Source organism: Cygnus olor, chromosome 21 (genome assembly GCF_009769625.2).
Source record: "Cygnus olor isolate bCygOlo1 chromosome 21, bCygOlo1.pri.v2, whole genome shotgun sequence".
Classification (NCBI taxonomy): Eukaryota; Metazoa; Chordata; class Aves; order Anseriformes; family Anatidae; genus Cygnus; species Cygnus olor.
In genome coordinates, this window is record NC_049189.1 from 5047661 (window position 1) to 5070453 (window position 22793).

The 22793-nt window shown below is 51.8% G+C and overlaps 1 protein-coding gene across 1 annotated transcript in view; it reads right to left on the reverse strand.

The window, feature by feature from the left end:
- Window positions 1-10271, reverse strand: part of CASZ1 (castor zinc finger 1) — a 183646-nt gene extending 173375 nt beyond the window's left edge. Inside the window, exon 1 of the mRNA XM_040533267.1 lies at window positions 10110-10271. The gene's annotated coding sequence lies outside the window, so the exon portion shown is untranslated. The remainder of the gene's footprint in view (window positions 1-10109) is intronic.
- Between the last annotated feature and the right edge of the window lie 12522 nt (window positions 10272-22793).

Sequence of the window (22793 nt, forward strand, 5' to 3'; positions counted from 1 at the left end):
ATTCAATTGCATTCTTGGGCTAAATTCCCTTTCAATGCAAATAACCCATTTCTGTTTGCAGCAAGGACTGAGCACCGACAAGCCAAAAGTTCAGCTCTCTAGGAGCACCGAAGGCTGTTGCAACATTACAGGCGCTCGGGGAGACCGGTCCCTTCTGCGGCAACCAACTCAAGTCGGAGCCAGGCTTCTCGCAGCCACTCACGCAGCCACCCACGGCCTCCACCTCAGCACCGGGCTGCGCAGCCCTGCAGGGAGGGCCGCAGGCTGTGCAGGGACCGAATCCTGCCCACCTGGCACCGGGGGCAGCAGCACGGTGACAGCTTTGGGCAGCTTGCTGCGAGGGGGTCTCCTTGTAACGCGGCGAGGGACGGGACGGCACGGCAGGACCTGCTGCTACCGAGATCCAGAGGCATCCACCCATGGCAGGAAGGTAAAAGCTAAGGGAGGATAAAGTAACAGCAGCTTACGTGGACGAGACCCCGTTCAGTTTAAGGGACAGGAGGGCTATGGGTGGTGCAGTCCAGGACCCAGCACTCCACAGTTACATGGCCGAAGCCGGGGCCTCCCGAAGTTGGGAATTTCAAGCATACCACGACCACTGGAGCAGACGGTTTCAGATCCTGCTGAGCCAGCTTGTGGCTGTATTCAAAATTGAGTAAATTTACAGCTGTAAGCTGGGAGTTTATACAACCCGTAACTTGTTAGGGATGGCTGACCAAGCCAGAACGATCGCTCCCCAGCCGACAGGGCTCTTATTGGTTAGACCTTTGAGCGCCTGGCAGATTTTATTATTTTTCTTTCTCTTTTTCTTTTGCATTACAGAGGGGGGGGTTGAGGGGGAAAGGACAGGAAATATTTATTTTTGTTCCTTTCCTCTCCAAAGACAAATTGAAATTAAATCTCAGGCTTAATCCACCACAGACCCCTCAGTGCATCAGCGGGGGACCGCAGCACACCCAGAGACCATCTCCCTGGACAAGGCTGGCGCATTTTCCTCGCTCCGTGCAGCGTTGCAATGTGAACAGCTCCAAAGGACTCGGTGAATTATCACCAGTTAGGAATTATCACCAGTTAGCCAGGCTGCTCTCACTGCTGGCACCTTCTGCACGGACACTTCCCCCGGTTCGTACCAGTGCCCAGACCCCCTGAATGCTGCTCTGCTCCAGCCTGGGCTGCAAGCAGACACAGCCTGAGCTGTGAGAGCTGGGTGCAAGAAGCACAGCGCCCTGCAGAGACCTTCCCTGGCTCTCCTGGGCTGGAGCAGTGTCAGTCCTCAAGTGGTCCGAACCCAGATTCACAAGCAGCAGCACAAGCAGCCCGCCAAGCAGCAGGCAGGCAGCAAGCGTAAAGCAGGACTCCAGGAGCCCTCTGATGGGAACAAAATCAGCATCACTCAGTGCCTGCAGCGGGAGAGCTATCCAGTCGCAGCAAGGCACGGCGCTTGCACGCACGGAACAGCCTCAGCCTAAAACCCTCTGTTTTTATTACAACACATTCCCAGATCTTGTCTGAAAGGCATTTTTAGCAGGAATCCCAAACACGATCAAACTGGGTGAAGGGCTGGGGGCTCTCCTGGACTCCGTCTCCTGTGCCACCACGCGCCAGACAAGGACACTGACCCAGTGCTGAACAGAGGGACGTGCATGCACCTCACCGCTACATCGCCGCGGGCACTCCGCTCTGCCTGGGGAGGATGCAGTTTTTCCTAGGACGTGGCTCAGGAGCTTTAACGCGTCTCCCCTTTACCCCCCGCTCTGTCCCGAACACGTAACAGCCCAGAACATCAATAGTTTACACGAGTTAAAGAGCCAGCTGGGGCTTTAGGGACTCACTCAGGCAGGATAAAGCACTCTTTAGCATCCAGCCACCATGTACGGAAATTAAGTACACGGGGACCTTTAGTGAAGTCTTAAAGGGGAAACTGGAAAAGGGGAAATTTCCTCTCTCCCTGTTCTGCGAGCAGGGATCACGCTGCCTGCTGCCGCTCCCACAGTTTAAAATACTTAAGTCCTCCAAGGTGCAGCTTAATTTTCTTTTTTAAAAAAGAAAAGTGTCAGTCTAATTAGATAAATCCTCCGAGCACGTGGCCCAGAGTTCGTCATGGAAATTAACCTCCTTGAAAGATCACAGTGACTGAAATAAGAAACTGTGTGTTTTGGCATAGTGCAGTGAAATGGGAGATGCAGGCTGCATTTCATACACCTTCCCTTTCATAAACCTGCCGCTTCATATCTGCCCTACTGGCCCTGAGCTCGGCACCGAGACTTTATCTCCAAACTCCTGTTTGCAAATCGCTGCCGAGAGGTTACAATAACCCCGGGGAGAGATTTTGCTGGCTCACCAGTGTGAAAGGACACTGCTCCCCCGTATAAAGCCCGGCCGGCCGGAGGCACCGGCGGAGGGAGGGGCTCGCCACCAGCAGCCCTCCGAGAGGATGCTCTGCAGACACGGCCGCCGTGGGGAGCCAGGCCGGGAGCCGTTTGCCAGCCGCATCATCCAGCGAGCAGGCAAGCGAGGTTCTGCGCAGCCCTCGCTCCCCCTGGCACGGGGACGGGCTGAGAAGGGTGGCAGGGAGAGAGCTTGAGGCCACGAGCCGCGATCGCATCGCTCGGCTTGCATTCGTGCCACCTACGCTCGCGTTGTGTTGCTCAGAGGGCTCTGCCTCGCCATGCTGGGAAAGGCGCGGGGCTGACAGGGAGTAAAACACCCTGCTCCCTTTGCTTGTAGAAGGAAAAGCAGGAAAGAAACAAGTGGCTTAGCAGCGACAGCCAACTGCCACCTGCACCTCCGAGGCGAGGCCGGGCCAGACCCAGGCGGGTTTGTGCCGTCTGGTACCGCGGGCCGGCCAGCCCTGCTCCCGCTAAGCATCCTTCTCCTTGCTAAGCTCCCGCTGCACGCTGTCCTTACGGAGGATTGGGCCCAAAATAGAAAAGCCCCCCAAAATCTGCAGCGTTCACCTCCCTCCCTCCTTCCCGAGCACGACGGATGCCGGCACACGCGGCGCTCTGCCGCCCTCCCTGCTCCCCCAGCGCCGGGACCGGCCCCGCGGCCAGAAGGACGCGGAGCAGCCTCAGAGCCCAGCTCCGAGGTGACTTCTCGCACTGCCATCGGAATGACAGGCCCCGTGGCTCCGAATTTGGAACCAACTTATTTTACTTCAACACAGGGTCACCGGTGGCAGAAGGAAATCAGGATACCTGCTGGGGGAAACCACCCCAAAATGCCAACGCGGGCAAGGAGCCGCAGGTCCCAAACTGCTAACAGCTCTGCTGACACTGGGCCTTCTCCTACCGTGCTGGTTACACACGAGGCCTCCGCAGGCTCCCGCACCTCCAGCCCTCGGCTGGCCCGGCTCAGCCACATGTGAAAGGCCCTAGCTGACACCTCGCCCCCTGCCATCGCGCGAAAGGCACTAGCTTTTGTCAATCTCACCCCCTGCCATCGGCCGGGGCGAGCGTGAGGGGCTGCGGGCAGACCCCTGAGTCCGAGGGCCCATCCCTCCTCGGTCCAAGCCATCCGTGGTCTCAGGACGGTTCGGGAGGCAGGGGATGCACAAAAACTGCACTCGTGCCCCCTGCTGCTGCCTGCAGCTCCAGGCTGGGGCACGCTGGAAGGGCACTACCGGAGTGACCGGGATGAACTCAGCCCTAATACAGGTCCCTAGTGGTTCCCTGCCAAGTACAGGCAAGCCCCGCAGTTCTATTACTAATAACTTAATACCTAATAATATTACCAATGTAACACTTAACCTTGAAGCCAAGCACCTGGGCCCAGAAAATCAGCATTTAGCAAGACTTCACTTCGCTGTACTTGGCTTCTCCTCCAGGCCAAGTGATCGCCACCCCTTCCCACCTGCTCCGAGGTACGCAGAGTCACTTAAAAAAGGCAAAGATCCTACGTTAGCCAGACGCTCTGGGCTGAACCAGAGAGAACACAGACTGCGGGAGGAAAACCAATTCACATGCCTGTAACTGGACTTGAGGTAAGAGAGCAGAGAGAAGGAACAGCGGGCATGGCTGTGGGCACAGCACCTTCCCTTCCACCCCGGCACGGTAAGAAGGGCTCTGCCAACCCTCAAATATTTTCCCCAAAAGGCACACGTGCACCCTTCAGAGCGCTGACATCTGCCTGGAGAGGGAAGGACCCGGCGGCGCAGGCAGGTTCCCGACTCCTTATGGTGGCAGCAGGCAGCCCAGCCCCTGGCTTCGCCTCCCCGGTGCCTTCCTTCCCGCTTCTGCACGGGCTCACAGCCTCCGACAGGGCTGCGAACAGGCTGCCAAGGAGGCAGCGCAGCATCTGAATCCTCGGCGCGTTCAAAGAGCTCTCCGCGTTTTGCTGCCAGCCTGAAGTTTGAATAAAGGAGCCCACCAGCAGGAGTGAATGAGCCGAGCGCCTCGCAGGCAGCCACCTAGTGTCCGCCGCCGCTCGGCCGCATCCTGCCCGCCGGGGCACGGCGCGGGCAGCGGCTTCGTTAAACCGGGAGGAAGGGAAGGAGCCGTGGCACCCAGCGAGGGCGAGCTGGAGGGGAGCTGAGCACGGCGTGGGCAGGGAGGGAAGCGGCGAGGCGGCACGGTGCGAGGCGAGGCACGGCCGGCTCACCAACCCACGCGGGACCCTCCAGCGCCAGGGCAGCGGGCTCCTTCCTCCTAGCGAAGTTGGTTGGAGACCACCACGGGCCCGCAGCTCACCCCGCAGGCCGGCCACGGTCCCAGCTGCCTCTGGGATGCCAACTTGGAGCCAACTTTCCCTGGTCCAGGCCCGCGGGACAAAGCCCAACCCGGAGCCAGGCGCCCCACCGGCCGTGCCCCTTCCCTGAAACCACTTCCATCCACACCTCCTCTGCTGCCCCCGCAGCAGCCCCCTCCTCCTCGCTCTCTTTCTCTGTGTCCTCGAGACTCCTCTCACCTTGAGGAGTGTTAGGATTACCCAGCATTTACACTCAATGCTCCTCTTTATTCCTTAAGACTTATTAAGAATGATAATGAGCTCCAAAGCAGTGACACGTCTCTCTCTCTCCCCCTCTGTCGCTCGCGCTCTCTCTCTCTCTCTCTACGTGCCTTTTCCGTCAAAGGCACACAGGACAAATCCGACCAAAAAAAAAAAAAAAACCTGACAATATGGATCAAGGACACATGAGGATTTATATTCTACAAATCCAGCCTTTTTTGTTTTTATTATTTCTACTCCAATCCCACCCCCTCCCCTTCTCGCTCACACTCTCCCCCCTCTCCCCCAGCCCTCTCGGACTTTGAACGAGAAAGAAGAAGAAGAAGAAGAAGAAGAAGAAGAAGAAGAAGAGGAGAAGCAAGCTGCTTGCCTGGAAAACCTCGTTAACGTGGAGCTCTTAAACGGTTGATTAATTTTAGCAAAATTTACGATGCGCTCTTGCTTTTCTTTGAAGCTGCAGGGTTCTCCACCAAAAGCAAGTGAACTTGGAGGTCCCTGGCACAAGCCCGCTGCCCCCGACACCGGGGTGCCCGCGGCAGGATGGAGAGCCCGGGGCACGGCGAGGAGGCACTCGCCCTGCCGGGTGCTCCAAGTGCTTCGATTCAAATCCCTTTAGCGCAGCCTAACAACCACGACCTTAAACTCCCAACTTCTGGCTGTTTAACTGCCCACGAAGAGTTTGTTAAAAATCAGTAGCCAGTCCTCAAAAAACAAAAGGCAGGAGGGAAACAGGAGCGCCCGTTCCTGAGGTCTCCCCAAGTTGGAGCTGTTGGTGCCACACAAACGCCAGGCTCTCGGCTGCGTTAGAAGCATCAGGGCTCTCCCACAGCCACCTTTAAACCTGCTGCGTTTCGCCAGAGGGAAAAACCGAGCCTAAGGAAACGCAATATAGAGATTTATACGCATCCTGAACTATACTTCAACATCTCGGCCGTCTCCCCAGCTTCCTCCTAGCCAGTATTTGCTTTTATTCTTTGTCTCCCTCTGCTAGGCTCTGTTTTTTCTGATATAGACATCAGGAGGTTAAGGGCTCAATTATCAAGTCTGTTGAATCCTCAGCTTCGCGTTACTTAGGGCTTCTCTGCTGCTCTTTGGAAACTACGGTGCAAAATCCCTTTCTCTCCTGGCTTTCCTTTTTCTTAACCCGCACCGTCTGCTTCCTACACACCCCACGTGCGAACCCACAGATCTATCTGAGCTGGATGGAGAGAAACCATGCATTGGTTTGGGAGGCAGGAGCATTAATAAAAATAAGCCTGCGAGTGCCTAGGCAGGCTGAACCTGAGGCATTTGCGATCTTGAAACCTAAAGTAACATCCACATGGAATTTACAAAATATGATTCGAGTGGTTCTAATTAGCCCCAGTCTGTGGAAAAATTGGAAGGAAGCGGCTCTTTGATTAATGTTACAAACCAGAAAGGAAACAGATTTTAAAAGTTAAAGTAGCAGCATTGTGGAATACAGAATCATTACCAGCATACACTTACGATACCTGCCTCAGTCAGATGGGTTGGGGTTTTGCTTTTAGGATTTTTTTCCTTTTTACTTGAAGAAAAAAGGAACATGGGATGCGAGTAAAAGCTTTTGTTTATGGAAGTGTGCGGCGCTTTTATCTCCCGAGGAATTTATATAGCTGGACCGTGTATAAATCCTTCGGAAAATGAAATTAGCAAAAACAAAACAGGAGTGAGGGTGCCGGTGGGCGGGGGGGAGAAAATCACCACCTCAGTAAATCACAGCGGATAACCAGCCCCTGGCTCGGACAGATAGCAAATTCTGCTTTAATAGGAAGAAACAGAGTTGGGAAGGGAAAGGACAAGATCCATACCTGCAGCAAACTCCTGGCAAAAATGGGGGTCTATTTGCAATAAGCTTTTGAAAGTCACTGTGCAAGTTTGTTTGGGCTTGAAAAGAAAAAGGAAATAAGTTTTTTTTTTCCAGCTAGCTTGATTGTTTTGGGTGGAGCTCAAGCGTGTGTGTATATATGCCGTATATAAAAATGAATTACTAATTCTTTCCTGGAAACTGTTTGAATTACAATCTGTAAGATACAAAAACACACCTTTATTTTAACACTGATTTTAATGCAGATAGAACGGGGGGGGGGGGGGGGGGGGAGGGGGGAAGAGCGAGGGAAATGTTTTTTTTCCCAGTGCACAGCAAAACCCTTAAGCAAGAATAATTCCTCCCCACACATGTACGCCCAGAGCCACGCACACGCTCTGCTCAGCTGCACAGCCACCAACTGAACTCCAGCTTTCAGTGGCTTTTCCCTGTACCAAGGCTTCGCTCTGAAACTGCGAGAATGACAACGTCATGTGTGGGGAAAGCTGACACTTGGAGCTTTTAAAAAGAAATGAGGAAAAATAAGCTGTTGACTTCTTGGTTAAAGTATTTTCTTGTTCTAACTCATGTTCTTATGTCACTGGGCTAAAAAAAAAAAAAGAGAGAGAGAGGGAGAGAGAGATATGACTTTCCTTGAATGATCTGTTTAACCTAAGCCAGAGGAAAAAAAAAAGAAGTCATTAATTACTTATGTGAGCTATTGCTTCTGAAAGACAATAAACCTGCCTGGTCGCCATGGATATGACATATTTGCTCTGAAAACAACACAATAATTAGCAAAGGGGAAAGATACAAGGAGAATATGCAAACTCCTGAGTTTAAAGCCATAGCGTTTCCTTTTTTCCCCCTCCTCTTTTTACTTGACAGAGTCAATTCTGTTTGCAATTCAAATCAAACAAATAAACAGAAGATTTACAAAAAAAAAATAAATTAAATGATCCACCACACTCAGAATCACAAAAAAAAAAGAGAAAAATTAACGAGGAAAAAAATAGATAAAGTCTAGTATGGACAGCTCATAAACCACCTAGGTGTTTTCCATATGCACGTATATATATATGTAAAATATATGTATATATCCACAAACACACAACAAATATATTTGAGTTATAAGGGCTCCACGCACTATTTCCTCTGGGATTATTCCTTTATTTTTAAGATGAGTGTAGAAGCGTACCGAGAGGAAAAACGTCTCTGTTTCAGGCAGGGGAAACCTTCTGAAGAGGCACCATGAGAAAGTACAAGAAGGGCTTTTTGCTACGTTAAGCACGCAGCGTGCTGGTAGGATTTTCTCTGCAAACCTTTCAACTTTGCTCCAGAAGATGAGCAAAAACCCCAACTGGGGCGCACCGTCCGTCAGCCTGACCAGCACATCAGCCCAGTACGAGTTCTACAGATTTTAAACGCCACAATTTTTCCTTCTCTCACCTCAATTACTTTGTAAGAAGTGATACTGCAGGGAATCACATGTAAGAACGCGATGGATAAGTTAGCGAATACCCGAAAGTGAGTTACATGCAGAGAGACTTCTCTAAAATAATTGATAAATGTTGCGGGGAAAATGTTTTTGAGATTTCTCTCTCATTAAGATGAGACAAAGGCTATTAAAACCTTCTCTAATGCGATTGCTTTCTGGATTCTGACCTTCCACATTCGGAAACCAAGTAATAAAAACACCCTAACAAGCACTTTATCTTTAGGGATATTTGACTTTGAACTTATTTTAACATTAAAAGGACTTGGGAGGTATAAAAATAACAATATAGTTGCCACAAGTTTCTGCTGTTGTTGTTGTTGTTTTCACTGCTACAAAAACCTTTAGAACAAAATAAGCAGATTAAGGAAACATCCCCCTAATTTAACAGGCTCTTTTTCTATTTTTTTTAAACAATAGTTTTTAGCTGGACGCTTTGATCTTGAAAGGGTTCTGCTATCTCGTGTGATGAGGGGGGAAAAATGATCTGTTTTAAATGATGATGCAAAAAAAGGATCAAAGCCCTGACTTTCTGTTAGCCATAATAAGCTCTGTCTTGCACAAAGCCTCAACTTCAGACTTCAGTATATGGAACATACAGGAGCCCAATAAAAGCACCGAAAAGGTACAAAGTCTGAAAACAAAAGGGGACACTGCTCCTTTAAACGTTTTAGTGCATATGGAGTTTGATTTCTGAAAGAGATCAGTTTAACATCTCCATAGAAACCAGCAACAGATTATCATCAACAGAATAAATAACTAGTCTAATAAATTAAACAGGAGGCATAAGATCTGGAAACTTGATTACCGAAGTTCAGCAATATTCCCCCATAAACTCTTCCAAGCCACCTTTCGGGTAGCTAACAAGGTGGCAGCAGCACATAAATAAAGGGGAGGCGGAAAGCAGAGGCAGGACTCCTGGAAAGAAGTCCCAAAGCTGCTTTTTTTTTTTTTTTTTTTTTTTTTTTTTGCGGGGAATTGTTTTAGGGTTTTTAGCGTTTTTAGGGTTTTTAGGGTTAGGGCACCTGGCGGAGCCGGCCAGGGGACGGGCGCCTCGGGGGAGCTGGGGACAGCGGGGGGCGGCCGGGGACGGGACCGGGGGACGGGACCGGGACCCGGGGGGGGGGCTCGCAGGGGGCTGGCGGCGCAGCCCCGCCGAAGTTTCCCCGCAGGTGCCCGGGGGGGTCCCGGCGGCGGTGTCCGGGCGGGGAGCGGCGCTCCCGGTGCGGCCGCGGCGGGCTCTGAGTGACGGCCCCGCCACCTGTTCGCGGCCCCGGGCAGCGGCTCCCCGGCACCCCCGGCCCCGTGCGGGACCCCCCCCGGGGGGGAGAAGGGGGCAACAAGGGGGCGAGAGAAGGGGGCGGAGGGGGGGGTGGGGGGGGCAGAGGGGAGGAGAAGGGGGGGGGGGGGGAGAAAAAACTTCCTGGCTCCGGCTGGCAAATCAGCTGCGCATTCTGCAAATGCCACCGGGTAAAAATAACCTGCCGCTCGCTGCAGCGGGGGGCCGGGACGCGGCTGGCCCCTGCCCGCCGGGGGGCTGCGGGGGTCCCGCGGCGGCGGCGGCTCGGCGGAAACTTCCCCGGGCGCGGCTGGGCACGGCCGGGCTGGGCTCCGCTCCCCGAGCTCCGCACCCCGTCCCCCCCTTCCCCCCCCGGACCCCCCCCGGACCCCCCGGCCCCGCCGTTCCCCGCGCTGCCCCCGGCTCCGCTCCCCGCCGAGCCCCGCGGGGCGCTGCGGGGCGGTGCGCGGCGGTGCCCACCTGCCGGCCGCGCGCTCCCCGAGCCGTGCCGAGCCGTGCCGGGCCGGGCCGGGCGGTGCCGGGGGGGGGGCGGCGGGGCTTACCTGCACTTGGGCTGCTTTGGTGACTTTGGGAGCGCGGGGCAATGTGCGTGTGTTTGGGATGCGGGCGGCAGCGCGCATGCGCCATCAAACTTGCCCTGATCCCGGATTTTTCCTCCCCGCGCCGCTCCGCTCGCTCGGTGTCCCTATCGCTGACAGGGGGGCGGGCGCGGTGCAAAACGCGGCCCGGATTCCCCCGCCGCCTCCTCGTCCCGGCCCGCCCGGAGAGGGGCTGGGGGGGAGCTGGAGGGGAGGGAGCCGGCACGGAGCGGAGTCGGGCGCCCGGCGGGCAGGGCAGGCGGGTAAAGGGAGGGGCGCCCGCAAAACCCGGACCGGATCGCGGTGCGCCGGTGAGGGGAAAGGGAGCGGCGGGGTGCCCGCGGCCCGGCCGGGCCCGCAGCTCCCCGGCCCCCCGCCCCCGGGCTCGGCCCCGCCGGGCACTGCGAGCCCCCGGCAGATCTCCCCTGTTTATCCCGGCGCCCTGCTCACCTCACATCCCCAGCGCTACGGCTAACGCGGGCGCCGAGCCCTTCGTTCCCAGCCGCTTTCCCTGAGCACCGCGTCCAGCGCCTGGGCTACGAACTTCGCAACTTTTCTTTCGCTTACGTTCTCAGCCCGGATTCTGTCAGGCTGCGAGCAAGGCACCCCCTGGCTGCACCCCCACTCCCACCGCCGGTGGTACCCGCCTGGCCGGGGTGCGCAGCGCTGCCCTGTGCGGGGCTGGGTCCCGGCAGCACCCCGAGGAGCGGGTCTGAGAGCCAGGGGCACCCCTGCTCTGGGCCAGCATCGGGGGACGCCTCTGCAGGAGCAGAACCAAGGCTTCCCCTCCGTGTGCGTGCACCCGGATGGCCAGCCGGCAGGCATCCCACCTCTGCGCTCTGAAACCAGGGGATTTCAGTTCTACCTTCTCTATCTCAGCTGTCCTTCGTCCTACCGCGCCAGCTAACGCACATCGGAGCTATGGGTGCAGGTTCTGCGGCCGCAGCTCCGCCACACCATCCACAGCAAGAGCCATGGCTCCCCAGCACCCCATGGCACACGAAGGTACCCCATGGCACCGGCACCACCGCCTTCGCATGGCTTCGGTCCGCGGGGCTGAGCGCCGCTGAAGGCAGCTGCCTCCGTCTCTGGCCTGCAGGATCCGGGCTGCCCTAGGCCCCGGCCCTGCAAACCTGTAAACTCTCGACCAACTTCACTCGCTGGGAGCAGGGAGCTCTGCGTCAGCACACCCACACACAGCCTCCCGCAGGAGCGCCTCGCTCTTCCCGTGCGCTTCCCTGCCTGTGTCTGTCTCCACCTGTTGTCTCTTGTCAGATGCTTGCACTGGAAGGTCTTTGGGGCAGAAACCACGGTTTTGCGCTGGATTTACTGGTGCCTTGCACAATGGGGCCCGGCTCCGCGATCACGGCTCCTACGTGCTATTGCCACACACGTAAATAATAACAATAATTAATAATAATAGTCTAATTCCTCTGATTTCGATGTGACGACTCATGTGAGTAAAAGTGACTCATATACATGAGTGTTTGCAGGACCGCTGCCAGCTCTTGAGCTTTTATTGTGAGTCTTCCAATATTTGGTGTTCTGCTTTGATCCCAGCTCCTGGAATGACATGTTTCTAGCGCCTGTGTTTACACAAGGGAGCTTGGAAATGTGGCCTCGTGCTCCCCAAAGCCCCAGAAGCCAGGGGACAAGTAGGAACCTTCCAAAGAAATGGATTTTTAACAGCTTTTGAGAAAATCCTGTAATTGGGCAGCTGGCGGGGGGTCTGACTCATGAATTTTGAACAGACAAGTTCAGCAATGTACATCTCCTCCGTGAAATATTTAGGTCCCTGCGAAGACCAGACTTCTAACCAGGCTGAATTTACAGCGGAGAGCCGTACTTCTGGGGAAATACTCGGAGCGTTTAAAGCGCCTGCGTCTTTGCAGAATCTGGGCTTTTGTTTATTTGAATATTGTTTGGTATTTGTCACTCCGTGGTTATGTATTTTTACCTGCTCACAATAAGAAAGCAGGAGAATAGAGATGAAAATGGGATAATTGAAGTAAATAGAACTGTGTGATTGTTCGAGTGACTGCAGCAAGTACCTACAACGTCCTGAAGTTAAAAGACCAAACTTGTTGAATTCATATGCTGGAGAGACACTGTCAGGCTAAAAACCGTGAGTTTCTGCAAGGAAGTGTCCCAGCTTCTGGTACAAAAGTATGAAAGAGCAGGTCCTAAGCTATGGATTCTTCTCCTTATGAGGCATCCCTGAAGAATGAAGGGTTGGGAGAAGAGGGCCCTTTAATTAAGTCTGAATCGTTATTTTTAATTGCATTTACTTCTTATTATTTTCTCTCCTTCGCTTTTTTGCATTTCTCTCATCTGAGGTGCTGAGCACAGACTGAATGGTCTTCTGCTTGCAAGTCGGCTCATTTTGGAGCGCCGTGGCGTGCCCTAGTTAGGAGAGGCTGGGGACAGGACGGAGTGCTGCGGCGGTCGCGCGTCTCGCCAAGAGCTCGCCGCTCCCTGCAGGCGGCAGGGCTCGGACACCCCACAACTGCCCCTCAGACGGCTTCAAGCCCGAGCACAGCCTGCCCCAAAGCTCTCTCCGCACCGGTTTCAGAGCAACACTCTGCAGCTTCGCGGGTGTCTTTTGACCTTTCTGTCCCTGCTTTCTGAAGCTCGCTTGCGCAAAGCCCCGTGCAGCCCAGGGCTGGTGCCGGCCATGTTAGTTCCCAGCAAAGGCTCCTCCATCAGATAGAGCATGAGGTAATGACACCTTGCACAGCCCGGTCTAGATAGAAATAAAATAATTTAGCAAATTGCAAATGATGCATACTTAACTATTTATGCAGCATCTTCCTGTCATCAACCCAAAGCAATTTTACTTCCGTGTTGAACAGTGGATGAAAATGTTGTATAGATTTAACCATTGCAGGAGTTCCTTTTAAGTGGTGCAGTAATCTCTCTCCAGCTAATTTAGTGTTGTAATAAGGCACCACCCTCAGAAGTCCTTTGTGTTCTTGTGTCAATACTGCCCCCAAACCATAAGCACTGGCATCTGCATCTATCATAAAAGTGGGTCTGAAACACGGAAAGACTAAGAAAGGAGCAATATGGCCACTGGTGAAGCAACCTCAAGAGCCTTTTTCCAGTTCTGGACATACCAAATTTCTCTCTGATGCCCACTAGAAGACAACTTTCTTTCTCCCCACATCAATGCAATGGTTTAAGAACACTGGTGAATTCACCACCAAGCCTTTGCTAGCAGAAGCAGAGCGAGATGTGTGTGAGGAGTGGGCCAGCTCCGTGCAGACTCACTTTTTTGCCAGTGGAGGTTCCTTGCCTGCTGCTCAGGATCTGACTCGAACCAGACCACTTCAGCCTCATTGGGACTGAAGATTTTTCCGTTCTAACCAAAACGTCTCTCATTTTTGCTCTTTTCTTTTTTGACTATATAACACAACAATGGAAAAAAAGAAAAATTAAAAATAAAAAAGGAAATCGTAGACATGACCATCCTTCCCTTCCCCTTCCAGTTTACCAGTACGTACTGTAACCAGTGAGACCTTACACAGCTATGGGTCCTGCCTTCACTATTTCCTGCTCGCCTGAACATTTAACAAACAAACAGTTTGGTTGCACAAGACCATTGGCAGCTCAGGCTCCACATGCCCCTCCGTCTCCAAAAAGGTTTCATGTATTCCCAGTCTTTCTTCAGTTACCGTATCACGCAGCTATACCATCAGCTGCTGCCCTTGGGGAGAGGACATCCTGCTCACTGCAAGCTGACTGCCCATAACACGCTGGTTGTATTGAACTACATATTTCAAATAAATTTCCATGGACTGAAATTGTAGGACACCTTTCTTGCTATTTATCATTCAGCAATTAGCAATAATAACATCCAAACTCATTATTAGACTGTCCTCTATGTCAGCTGCCCAAAACTCGCAGCTAAATCCAGAAATTTCTCTCTCGAGCCCAGCTTTGAGAACGGTTCCCCCTTCTGCTTGGGGTCCTCTAGTTTCCACCCGGGTGGGGTGGCTGCAGCTTGTGCAGGCACGCCGCGATCGCCTACGGGGTGCAAGGACACAGAGAGCGAGGATCTGTCAAGTTCCTTCATGCACTGCTGGGAAGCAGTGAGATATGAGCGTGAGGAGGTAGTGCAAGCCCTACAGAACGGAGTATTTGGATCGAGGACAGCAGAGCTGTTGTGGGTTGAGCACAGAGGCCAGACAGTAATGCCTCGTGTTCCCAGCCAGGACATACCCCAGGACGCACTCCCACCTGGCTGAGCCGTGCACGTGCAGCCCGAGAAAACTTTCTTAGCCTTACAAAATTACTCACACAAGAAAAATGGTGCTAAAACAACACAAGAAGGGCCTGGAATAAAATGACAAAAGCACAGAAGTACACGCTGAAGGCTCGAACGCTGTCCTCAGCTCACCCTGCTGCGACATGGCCACCACTTTGTGCAGAGGGGAAGACGAAGGGCTGCACCAAAGGGGCTCTTGGAGCTCTGAGGCACGGGGCAATACAGCATCAGGCCCAGATGCCTCGTTTCTGACCACCCAGAGCAGCTGGCACACTTAACATTGCCCTGCGTGCCACGTCAGTCAAAGGGACATTTAATCTCTGTAAGAGAGGAGGCCGAGCTCTAGGCTGACTGGTCCACCGAACCGGACCCAGTCATCCACCCCAAATGGACGACCCCCTGGCCAGCAGGCATCCCGAGCGACCTTTGCCAAGCCTAGTGCAGACCAAGGTGCTACCCAAGACCTCTCTCTCCTCTTGCTTCACAACTCCCTGGCAGAATGAAGAAATCACCCAGACATGCACTAGAAAAATCTTGTGGATTTACCTAGTTTCGTAATGGAAAATAAAAAGTAATTGCACAGGAGGAGGAGGCATTTTTTCAACCGCGAACACAATATTATCTGCTTTCGTTTTTTTATCGAAAGAGTGGCACAAGTAGTCACAGAATAACCTGTGGCTATTGTTTGTCAAGGGCCATTTTCTCACAGGCAACTAACTATTTCTTTGCACGTGCAGACTTCAGCAGGAAGAAGAAATGGAGCAGTCCCCTCCGTACCCTGGGCCAAAGCCGCGGAGCGCAGCAGGCGTTGCTTCACTGGCAGCAGTGGGGCAAGACTTATACCGAAAAGGATCAGGCCCCGAGTTTTGAAACTTCCAACTTTTGTTTAGAAATATATATAACAATTATCAGTATGTAAGCATGTAATAAAAATATTGAAACTGCGTGGGGCATATTATAGGTGTACAGACTAAGACCGGTTTTTGGCTGGTATATAGTAGGGCAGATAAGAATTGGTTTAGAATCCGTTCTTATCTGCTTTATTTGCCTTGAATCTGTAAAAAGGTTCAAGCAGAAGTCCTGGCGTTTAGCAAGAAGGATCTGGCATTTAAGTCCTATTCTGCCCCAAATTTTCCATTGAGTTTACTATTCTGTGCACCTGGGTAATATCCACTGCTTTGGGGCTTAGTCCTAAGGGAGGCTACTAAAGACAATAAATAAATGTAGAAGAAAACAATAATAAATAAGCAACAACAACAATAAAACTGGAATTCAAGTGTGAAGTTGTATGTTTGTAATAGCCTGCCTGTGTTAGAAAATAATCAACTAAATAGCAATAAATAATAAAAATTTATATTAACAATTCATTTGTGCTGATACAGACCTTCAAGTTAGAGTTCATTATATTAATTTACTAATTAATTAAGCACTACATCACCTGGCACCTACACAGGTTTTATTGCATTTTATAGATGGGAAAACTTAAGAGTCTTGCCTAGGGACACAGTGAATCAGTGGCAGAGCTGGACACAGAACTGGAATATCCTCCACGGCTCTACGTCTGTTTACAGCATAAAGCTGTCCTGATTTTCTGACTAATTTAGTTCAACAGATGCAATTCTCAGTGTGGAGACTCCAATTTGGGTGCAAGAAGGAGTTATTTTGTTTGAGCTGAAATCAGTCCTTAATTATATCAAGCTAGTTATATAAATGCAGTTTTAAAAATATCCTTGTAGGCATCTACATTTCAGGACACTGACTTAAAAACACACCTTTGGTTTAAGTGCTGCTATTTTCCAGGTGGGTCCCACGTCCCAGCAGCTCTCCGGGACTTTCCCGTCCCCATTGTCCCAGTGAACTCCACCCACCGAGATGTGCAATTCTGAATGTCTTCCACCAAACGGAGAGGCAGCACTGGTGAGTGCCTGTATTTTGGTTACGACAGAGCTACCACGATTTATTCTGGCCTTTTAATAATTGGTTTAAATAAACTTCTTCAACGCCAGGCTTTGCAACCGACTTCCAACTGCTCAGGGAGCTGCCACACGCAGCCCCGTTGCAGTTTTAGGGGCGCGAAGTCGAGCCGACTACAAGCCGGCACCCTCCGGCACTCCATCCCTCAGCATCACAGAGAGCTTTTATGGAGGGAGGCGCTTTCATCGAAGGGCTCTTCTGAAACGTGATCCCCTCCAATATGTGCCCTGTGCTGACACTTGCTCCCGTGTGGTCACCCCGCACCCACCTCCTGGGCAAGAAGAGGCCACTGCTTTATCGCTGCCTTCCTCGGGGTCTTTGTGGTCCTGCTGGTGCTGGCACATGGACACAAGTGTGCTTGGCCCTCTCCTTTTTTCCCCGCAGCGTGTGCCAGCCTGGCGGACGTCACGGGCGGCTCCACGGGCTGGCCCAGAGAAATGGAGGCAAAGCAGGGGCTAAGGAATGCACGGGAACTGCACGGGATAATGGGAAACGTTATTTATAGCCTGAATGCAGAAAACCTCCCCTGCCTCCCCCCTCGCCAACAGACAAACCCATGTCCAGTAATGACAAAGTCATTACCTTTTTATTATTTTTCAATAGGGTTCAGATGTAGCGTGTCTGCTCCTTACAGCCCGTCCTGATGGCTCGGGGCTCCCGGCTCTGAGAACATGCAGCTGAGCGCACCGAGTGGGTGTGGAGTCACCAGCCCTGCTTTAGGAAATTTGGGCCTTACCCTCCCGGCAGCCTGTTATCTCACTTATTAAGGGAGAATTATAATGTTTCCCTCCCTCCCAAGAGGCATTCGGGACTACAATAAAGGCCTTGTGAGAACTGCTGGGAGATCAAAGCGGGGATCCCATTGGAGAAGTTCAGCGCAGTGCTGCTCCTGATAAGATTCGGGGTTTGGGGCTCTTAATAGAAACTGTGGGCTTTTCAATGGTTATTTTCTAGCGTGAACGCTATCCTTGAAAAAAGCATTTTTTTTTCACGTGGAAATCCTACAATTACATGATCCTCAGGTACTGAAAAGGTTGAAATTCTTTTGGATTAGGTGGGTTTTCAAGCTGTCCATCCCAATGTCCCATGTCCCGTGTTAAGTCTCCGTCCTTACATGCATTTTGGTCACTGATTATTTCACCATTGCTCACCCTCCAAGATGCTCCTTCCTCCTCCGCCTGCTGCCCCTCTGAACCCCCAACCCTTCTTTTTCTCCTTCTTTTAATGCTGTATCGATGCTCACTTCTTGTCACGGTCTCCTGCTTCTGAACATCCATCCCCCACCTTGTATCTTCACAGGACCCCGTCTGCGGGTGTGATAACCCACGTAGCACCCAGGTCTCTGGGATTTAGTCGGAGATCTGCTGCTTGTTTGTTTATTTCCCTTTTAGCACATCAGCGAGGCCCGTGTGGCAGGAGATGTGAAGGGAGGTGATTATGGGAGACTATTTCCCCTCGCCGCTCATTCACGACAAACAAAGAGCAATGATTGATGATTAAAAATGCATTCTCTGGGCTTGTTTTCTTTTGTTTTACCATTATGGAGATATTATAAATACTGAATACTAATCAATCCAGACCTGGCGGGACCTCACAGACCTTCTGCAATCCAAGGGCTTTGCTCTGCTTTGCAACCTCTGCAGTGCTCCCTTCCCTCCTTTGTTCCCGAATTAAGCACCTGGAGCCCTCCGTCCCAACCCAGAAGGATGAAATAACTTGGGAGGAATCCCCGGGGTCGTTTCAGACCGGCCGGGCTGCAAGGGGCAGCGTGTGTCAGGGCTGCGCTCAGGCATCCTGGCATTTCCCTGTGGCGGGGTGAAAACAGAAACTCACTGCTCAGATCAAAGGCAAACTCCTCTGATTTAGGAAGCCCAGAGTGCCACAAATTTGCTTTCAAAGTGGATGCCTCGTGGAGAGGAGAAGGGGTGAGGAAGTCTCCTCTGAAAAACACTCACTGCTGCTAGCAGCGAGGCTCGATCCCTCCCTGGGCAGTTCTGTGCAGCAGCCCGAGTGCCACGTCCGATTCCGCAGCATTACACAATGTCCAGATAAACAGCGAACTCGGCAGCACTTGCATTCTTTTATCTTTATTCAGTCAAATTAACCGCTTTCTCTTTCTCTTTTTTTCCCCTCTCTCTCTTTCTCCCTCGCTCATGTGAAATAGAGCCACACTGCACTGGCCACTGCAAAAGTTCATCAAAATCCTCTATCCTGACTGAATGAGAAGGTTCTTCCTCACTTTGGCCCAAACCACTACTTCTTTCCCATCATTTCTTCCCCATGAGATCTCCCGGTGCTCTGCTCCTTGCTGTAGCCAGCACTCGCCTCCCACGGCAGTGGAAGCACAGTCGGGGTGAGGCGAAGCTTTCGCCAGGTCGAGCTCGCTGCCCTGCTCCTCGCCACATGCAGGCAGACCCCCGGCACGGCCAGAGACCCCCGAAGCCATCAGAGTGAGACACGGCCACACAGGGCACCCCCAGGACACTCGGGTCACAGAAAACAGGCTGCAGTGGGCACTGACACACATTTTTCTTAATACGCTTAGAACCAGCCCAAGAATAGCTGAGCTCAGCTGGAGCATATCAGGAAGGAGAAGGAAGAGAATCTGAGCTGGGCTAGCAAGAAATTTTAGTCTGAACCATATGGCAAGAAACTGCAGTGTGTTCTTATCTTGAAGCCTGAGGATTTATTTTATGCACATAATTCCCTGATCATCTTGATGTAGCATCTATCTCTTAGGAGGATGGTGTTACACTATCTAACCACCACTGCTGGAAGTTGACAATCTCTCCATCATCTTAACTTTCTTAAATAATTTTAAATATATATCTGTCTTTAGAAAATATCAAGGACCTGATCCCATTGAAGTCTGGGAAAGGAGTCTAATCAGTTTCAATAGACGCTTGGATCAAGCCCACAGTTGTTCATTACTCTCTTTAAATATTGTATCTCCGCGTTACATCTCTGCATGCCACTCTCCTCTAGCACGCACAGGATCTTCCTCTCCCTTTGAAATCTGTGAAGTTTTTCTGTGAGAACAGCATTTCTTTGTGATCCGTGGGCAAAAATGGAAGCCACCGCTCCCAAGTAACACGGAAGCCTAAAGTGCTGATTCCTAGCCAGTGCAATTTCTCCCTCTGTGTCTGCAAATTTCCCTCCTTCCCCCTGCCCAGGGCACTGTGAAACCAACTCGTAGGGAAAGGGGCTTTGCAGCAGGTAGCGATAATTAATATGCTTCAGATTTTTTAGGTTAGCCTTGAGTCTGCAAACAACCTCCAATGCAATGTAATTACCAGCAGTTCCCCAACAAATTCTGCCTCGCAGACTTGTTTCACCAGATTCTGCACGCAGACTGATTCAGGCCACTCTCTGGTGAGCCTCTGCAATGGAATTCTATCTGTACCCAGTGGTCTGTTCAAAGGAAATATTGTTAGCGCTGTGTTTTCAAACATATACACTTTCACCCAAAAGATCCTAACTCTGCTGGCAGTTTGTTTCAATGATACCACTTAGCATAAGCTTGGCAGAAACAGCGTTGCATGTGTCTGCACGTCTGTATGTATATGTATGCACATGTACTACACCCACACACACACGTTACTAATCCGTTGCCTGATGTATTTATGGCTATTTTTCCTATAAACCACTGCCCTCTAAGAGGCTTACAGCCTCCTTCTGCAACCACGGGAGGACCTGTTTGCTTCGACAGGCCAAGTCTGCGCTTCGGAAAGGCTCACTTTGCAACCCCGCTGAGATGGTGACCTTCGTGCAAGCAAAGAACCAGCTTAAGAGCCCAGGCCAGGCCTGCACCGCCTTTTGGAAACGCAGCCTTTAACTGGGCTTTCCTTGCAGCCTGGTTAATGCCCTGGCCAAGCCCCTTGGCTGCAGTTACAGTGACCCCCAGAGGCCAGTCCCGAGGAGCCAGGGGAACCCCCCGCTTTGAGCTGGTGGCCACTCTCATCTCTTTGTCCTTTAGAAGATTTCTCCCAAATTCCTGACTCCTGGAGAAGCAGCCCACGCTTGTTTTTAACACCGTAAAGCCAAGAAGCATCAGTCAGAAGCTAGATTATAGAACCAGCCCAGAATTGGTTTATCCGGAAAAATGCACCTAAAACCTCCAAGCCAAGAGGTGGGAAATGCTGCGTAGTCCCATCTGGACTCACTTGCTAAAACCTGGGCAGGGCTGCTTTCTGCTGCCTGCTTCCCAGCGCAAAATGCAGAGGCTGGGACAATTCCCCAGCCCACGGTATGCAAGAGGTCAGACAGAAAATCACAATGGTCCGAGAAGTCTATGAATCAGATTACAAGGTATGACGGCACCGAACAATACAATGCTGGTTAAAGATACCCAAGCTACTGCTAAAGAAGTACAGCAAGCAGTGGAAAATTATACCAGACACATCCCTGCACTAATACAGCTGCACTCTTCTGATACCAAGCTAGCTCAGGTATCTCTGAAAGGCGCTGTGCTGTGCAACGTACAAATATACCAAATACTGCAACTGGCACTTGTATTGCTTGGCCACTCTGCGCCTCGGCATCCACATCTGTAAAATGGGGGGAAAGATCACCACCACGTTCAGAAGGAGCTGTGAGGCTGATCTGCTGGTTTTTAAGAGCCCTGAAACCTCACAGAAGGGCAATTTATTGTTCTTCTTATTTTCCTGTGATCACACTATTCCCACAGGGATTGTTTATTTCTCAGCTCTGGGTTTCAATTTATTTATTTCTCATTGTGTACTGGGTTTCCATACAGAGCAATTTCCACTAGCAAAGACTGAAGGGACTATTTTCCCTTTCCGCCTTCAACTTAACAAACGTACAGGCTGATAAATCCTCTTGTGAAAATCCTACAGGGTGAAACAGGCTACAGATCAAAGGGAAGGAACATTTGTCCTCTAGTCTGATACCAAAACCAGCAGAGCTTCCTCACCTTCAGAAAATCATCCTTCATGAAAGCTTGCGTGCCACCCTCCCACTCCCAGCTCCCAGCCCCAGATTCTGCCTTTGCCACACATTTCTGCCGCCCGGCTCTGCCAGTGGAATCCGGCTCTACGAGCATGAAGGGTTCGATTTCCCTGTGAAAACACCTCTGAACAAAGCAGGAAATCAGCCAGCGGAGAGAACAGCACCGGACCCTGGTTCTGTTTTGAGTTTGGAACCAGAGGGTGGTTTTGAGGCTGGGCAGAAAGCCCGGTGAGCTCGGGGTAACGGGTCCTGGCTCCCGCGGGGACCCAGCCGCAGTCAGCCCCGCGCTCAGCCCGTGGGTGCCCGGAGCTCCTCCGGCTTTCCCTGTGGGTGCTTTGGGCTGGTTCCAGGGCGCTCTCCTTCCTGTTCCAACAGCACAAACACGCTGTACCTGCGATACCTACGGAAATACAAAGGTCACCGCGCTGCCGCGGGTGAGCGTTTGCCAGCGCCTGTTCCCAAGAGGAAGGAGGGACGCTCAGCACGCCCAGGGACCTGCTTTGGTCCGATCTCCGTGTGATGCTGTCAGTCCTGGGAGAGGTGGGAGCAGAGTCCCAGGCAGCCCCGCTCTGTCTCGCTCCTTCCATGTGCTGGAGAAGCTACAACAAAGTCTCCTGAGCGGTCTTGGGCTCAGTGCCCAAGTCCTTGCTCTGCTTCAGGTACTGGGGAGGGTGCTCGGGTTGCATTTGTACAAAGCCTGAGCAAAGGAAGCAGGGAATAACCCCTGGGTGCAAAATGGCTGGGCCATTCACACAGCCAAAGCCAGACAGGTCATTTAAAGTGGGAAGCATCTGACATCTTTGTGTTTCACTTGGCTCCAGCAGGCACACAGCAGCCACGGAGCTGAGCGCCTGCTTAGCCACCAGTGCTGGAAAGGTCCCGAGAGGTACCAAAGACTTTTGAGCAACTACTGAGCCAGCTCATCTCCGGGGACTACCTCATTCTGAAGTCCTGGATCACGATTCGCACACATCTCCTTCAGCACACCTATTTCCTTCAGTGGATTTAGGGGAAAACAATGAGTTTTGTTTCTGCTTACCGATCCCTCTGCTATTCAACTGTTTCTTTATGAGACCATTACGAAGTCATGTTCCCAACAGGTTCATGGACTTGGAAAAGTGGATTTTATAGCTGTGTCTTGAAAGGTTATAGGAAAAGTTTGGGGATTGCCTGTTTGCTAAGGTTATGTACAAATTATCTCAGGTAGCTGAATTACTGCAGTTTAATGAGCTACCCCACCTCAACTGCGAGGCAGCACCTGACCGTGCTCCCGACCAACTGCAGCGGTAAAGGAAAACACAATTGTTGGAACCAACATAAATGCCACCACGCAGACACATTTTACTCTGGAACAGCACCAGTAATTAGTGTAGCGACTTTACTAGTAACCTATTAAGCTGAAGTTTGACTTGAATCATTCCCCAATACTAATAAATTTG